Source organism: Triticum dicoccoides, chromosome 6A, assembly GCF_002162155.2.
Source record: "Triticum dicoccoides isolate Atlit2015 ecotype Zavitan chromosome 6A, WEW_v2.0, whole genome shotgun sequence".
NCBI classification, from domain to species: Eukaryota; Viridiplantae; Streptophyta; class Magnoliopsida; order Poales; family Poaceae; genus Triticum; species Triticum dicoccoides.
Window position 1 is genome coordinate 629631028 of NC_041390.1, and position 5824 is coordinate 629636851.

Genomic DNA, 5824 nt, shown 5'->3' on the forward strand with positions numbered 1-5824 from the left:
CGGCCGGCCAGGAGGAGGGCGCGCCAGGAGGAGTCCTACTCCCACCGGGAGTAGGATTCCCCCCTTTTCTAGTTGGAATAGGATTCGGGAGGGGGAAAGAGGAGACAGAGAAGGAAGGGGGGGGGGGCGCCGCCCCCCTCTCCTTGTCCTATTCAGACTAGGGGGGAGGGGCGCGTGGCCCAGCCCTGGCCACCTCTCCTCTCTTCCACTAAAGCCCACTAAGGCCCATATACCTCTTCTCCCGTATTCCCGTAACTCCCCGGTACTCCGAAAAATACCCGAACCACTCGGAACCTTTCCGATGTCCGAATATAGTCATCCAATATATCGATCTTTACGTCTCGACCATTTCGAGACTCCTCGTCATGTCCCCGATCTCATCCGGGACTCCGAACTCCTTCGGTACATCAAAACTCATAAACTCATAACATAACTGTCATCGAAACCTTAAGCGTGCGGACCCTACGGGTTCGAGAACAATGTAGACATGACCGAGACACGTCTTCGGTCAATAACCAATAGCGGAACCTGGATGCTCATATTGGCTCCTACATATTCTACGAAGATCTTTATCGGTCAGACCACATAACAACATACGTTGTTCCCTTTGTCATCGGTATGTTACTTGCCCGAGATTCGATCGTCGGTATCTCAATACCTATTTCAATCTCATTACCGGCAAGTCTTTTTACTCGTTCCGTAATACATCATCTCGCAACTAACTCATTAGTTGTAATGCTTGCAAGGCTTATGTGATGTGCATTACCGAGAGGGCCCAGAGATACCTCTCCGACAATCAGAGTGACAAATCCTAATCTCGAAATACGCCAACCCAACATGTACCTTTGGAGACACCTGTAGAGCTCCTTTATAATCACCCAGTTACGTTGTGACGTTTGGTAGCACACAAAGTGTTCCTCCGGTAAACGGGAGTTGCATAATCTCATAGTCATAGGAACATGTATAAGTCATGAAGAAAGTAATAGCAACATACTAAACGATCGAGTGCTAAGCTAACGGAATGGGTCAAGTCAATCACATCATTCTCCTAATGATGTGATCCCGTTAATCAAATAACAACTCTTTGTCTATGGTTAGGAAACATAACCATCTTTGATTAACGAGCTAGTCAAGTAGAGGCATACTAGTGACACTCTGTTTGTCTATGTATTCACACATGTTTTATGTTTCCGGTTGATACAATTCTAGCATGAATAATAAACATTTATCATGAAATAAGGAAATAAATAATAACTTTATTATTGCCTCTAGGGCATATTTCCTTCAGTCTCCCACTTGCACTAGAGTCAATAATCTAGTTCACATCGCCATGTGATCTAACATCAATAGTTCACATCTTTATGTGGTTAACACCCATAGTTCACATCGATATGTGACCAACACCCAAAGGGTTTACTAGAGTCAGTAATCTAGTTCATATTGCTATGTGATTAACACCCAAAGTGTACTAAGGTGTGATCATGTTTTGCATGTGAGAGAAGTTTAGTCAACGGGTCTGCCATATTCAGATCCGTAAGTATTTTGCAATTTTTTATGTATACAATGCTCTGCTCGGAGCTACTTTAGCTAATTGCTCCCACTTTCAATATGTATCCAGATGAAGACTAAGAGTCATCCGGATCAGTGCCAAAACTTGTATCGACGTAACCCTTTTACGACGAACCTTTTGTCACCTTCATAATCGAGAAACATATCCTTATTCCATTAAGGATAATTTTGACCGATGTCCAGTGATCTACTCCTAGATCACTATTGTACTCCCTTGCCAAAATTAGTGTAGGGTATACAATAGGTCTGGTACACAGGATGGCATACTTCATAGAACCTGTGGCCAAGGCATAGGGAATGACTTTCATTCTCATTTCTATTTTTTGCCGTGGTCGGGCTTTGAGTCTTACTCAATTTCACACCTTGTAACACAGGCAAGAATTCTTTCTTTGACTGTTCTATTTTGAACTACTTCAAAATCTTTTCAAGGTATGTACTCATTGAAAAAAAACTTATCAAGCGTCTTGATCTATCTCTATAGATCTTGATGCTCAATATGTAAGCAGCTTCACCGAGGTTTTCTTTGAAAAAATCCTTTCAAACACTCCATTATGCTTTGCAGAATAATTCTACATTATTTCCGATCAACAATATGCCATACACATATACTTATCAGAAATGATGTAGTGCTCCCACTCACTTTCTTATAAATACAGGCTTCACCGCAAGTCTGTATAAAACTATATGCTTTGATCAACTTATCAAAGCGTATATTCCAACTCCGAGATGCTTGCACCAGTCCATAGATGGATCGCTGGAGCTTGCATATTTTGTTAGCACCTTTAGGATTGACAAAACCTTCTGGTTGCATCATATACAACTCTTCTTTAAATCCATTAAGGAATGTAAATTTTTTTTATCCATTTGCCAGATTTCATAAAAATGCGGCAATTGCTAACATGATTTGGACAGACTTAAGCATCGCTACGAGTGAGAAAAATTCATCGTAGTCAACACCTTGAACTTTGTCAAAAACCTTTTTCGACAAGTCTAGCTTTGTAGATAATAACACTACTATCAGCGTCCGTCTTCCTCTTGAAGATCCATTTATTTTCTATGGCTTGCCAATCATCGGGCAAATCCATCAAAGTCCATACTTTGTTCTCATACATGGATCATATCTCAGATTTCATGGCCTCAAACCATTTCGCGGAATCTGGGCTCATCATCGCTTCCTTATAGTTCGCAAGTTCGTCATGGTCTAGTAACATGACTTACAGAATAGGATTGCCGTACCACTCTGGTGCGGATCTCACTCTGGTTTACCTACGAGATTCGGTAGTAACTTGATCTTGAAGTTACATGATCATCATCATTAGCTTCCTCACTAATTGGTGTAGTAGTCACAAGAACAGATTTCTGTGATGAACTACTTTCCAATAAGGGAGAAGGTACAATTACCTTATCAAGTTTTCTACTTTCCTCCCACTCACTTCTTTCGAGAGAAACTCCTTCTCTAGAAAGGATCCATTCTTAGCAACGAATGTCTTGCCTTCGGATCTGTGATAGAAGGTGTACCCAACAGTCTCCTTTGGGTATCCTATGAAGACATATTTCTCCGATTTGGGTTTGAGCTTATCAGGATGAAACTTTTTCACATAAGCATCACAACCCAAAACTTTAAGAAACGACAACTTTGGTTTCTTGCCAAACCATAATTCAGATTGTGTCGTCTCAACGGATTTAGATGGTGCCCTTTTTAACGTGAATGCAGCTGTCTCTAATGCATAACCATAAAACGATAGTGGTAGATCGGTAAGAGACATCATAGATTGCACTATATCCAATAAAGTACGGTTATGACAATCGGACACACCATTACGTTGTGGTGTTCCAGGTGGCATGAGTTTGTGAAACTATTCCACAATGTTTTAATTGAAGACCAAACTCGTAACTCAAATATTTGTCTCCGCGATCAGATCGTAGAAACCTTATTTTCTTGTCACGATGATTTTCCACTTCACCCTAAATTTATTTGAACTTTTCAAATGTTTTAGACTTATGTTTCATCAAGTAGATATACTCATATCTGCTCAAATCATCTGTGAAGGTCAGAAAATAACGATACCCACCGCGAGCCTCAACACTCATCGGATCGCATACATCAGTATGTATTATTTCCAATAAGTCAGTTGCTCGCCCAATTGTTCCGGAGAATGGTGTTTTAGTCATCTTGCCCATGAGGCATGGTTCGCAAGCATCAAGTGATTCATAATCAAGTGATTCCAAAAAACCATCAGCATGGAGTTTCTTCATGCGCTTTACACCAATATGACCTAAACGGCAGTGCCACAAATAAGTCGCACTATCATTATTAACTTTGCATCTTTTGGCTTCAATATTATGAATATGTGTAACACTACGATCGAGATCCAACGAACTATTTTCATTGGGTGTATGACCATCGAAGGTTTTATTCATGTAAACAGAACAACAATTATTCTCTGACTTTAATGAATAACTGTATTGCAATAAACATGATCAAATCATATTCATGCTCAACGCAAACACCAAATAACACTTATTTAGTTTCAACACTAATCCCGAAAGTATAGGGAGTGTGCGATGATGATCATATCAATCTTGGAACTACTTCCAACACACATCGTCACCTCACCCTTTACTAGTTTCTATTTATTCTGCAACTCCCGTTTTGAGTTACTACTCTTAACAACTGAACCAGTATCAAATGCCGAGGGGTTGCTATAAACACTAGTAAAGTACACATCAATAACACGTATATCCAATATACCTTTGTTTACCTTGCCATCCTTCTTATCCACCAAATACTTGGGGCAGTTCCACTTTCAGTGACCAGTCCTTTTGCAGTAGAAGCACTTAGTCTCAGGCTTAGGATCAGACTTGGGCTTCTTCACTTGAGCAGCAACCTGCTTGCCGTTCTTCTTGAAGTTCCCCTTCTTCCCTTTGCCCTTTTCTTGAAACTAGTGGTCTTGTCAACCATCAACACTTGATGTTTTTCTTGATTTCTACCTTCGTTGATTTCAGCATCACAAGAGCTTGGGAGTTGTTTCCGTTATCCCTTGCATATTATAGTTCATCACGAAGTTCTACTAACTTGGTGATGGTGACTAGAGAATTCTGTCAATCACTATCTTATCTGGAAGATTAACTCCCACTTGATTCAAGCGATTGTAGTACCTAGACAATCTGAGCACATGCTCACTAGTTGATCGATTATCCTTCATCTTTTAGCTATAGAACTTGTTGGAGACTTCACATCTCTCAACTCGGGTATTTGCTTGAAATATTAACTTCAACTCCTGGAACATCTCATATGGTCCATGAAGTTCAAAACGTCTTTGAAGTGCCGATTCTAAGCCGTTAAGCATGGTGCACTAAACTATCAAGTAGTCATCATATTGAGCTAGCCAAACGTTTATAACGTCTGCATCTGCTCCTGCAATAGGTCTGTCACCTAGCGGTGCATCAAGGACATAATTCTTCTGTGCAGCAATGAGGATAAACCTCAGATCACGGATCCAATCCGCATCATTGCTACTAACATTTTTCAACACAATTTTCTCTAGGAACATATCAAAATAAACACAGGAAAGCAACAACGCGAGCTATTGATCTACAACATAATTTGCAAAATACTATCAGGACTAAGTTCATGATAAATTTAAAGTTCAATTAATCATATTACTTAAGAACTCCCACTTAGAAAGAATCCCTCTAATCTTCTAAGTGATCACGTGATCCAAATCAACTAAACCATGTCCGGTCATCACGTGAGATGGAGTAGTTTCATTGGTGAACATCACTATGTTGATCATATCTACTATATGATTCACGCTCGACCTTTCGGTCTCCGTGTTCCGAGGCCATATCTATATATGCTTGGCTCGTCAAGTATAACCTGAGTATTCCGCGTGTGCAACTATTTTGCACCCGTTGTATTTGAACGTAGAGCCTATCACACCCGATCATCACGTGGTGTCTCAGCACGAAGAACTTTCGCAACAGTGCATACTCAGGGAGAACACTTCTTGATAATTAGTGAGAGATCATCTTAAAATGCTACCGTCAATCAAAGCAAGATAAGATGCATAAAAGATAAACATCACATGCAATCAATATAAGTGATATGATATGGCCATCATCATCTTGTGCTTGTGATCTCCATCTTCGAAGCACCGTCGTGATCACCATCGTCACCGGCGCGACACCTTGATCACCATCGTAGCATCGTTGTCGTCTCGCCAATCTTATGCTTCCACGACTATCGCTACCG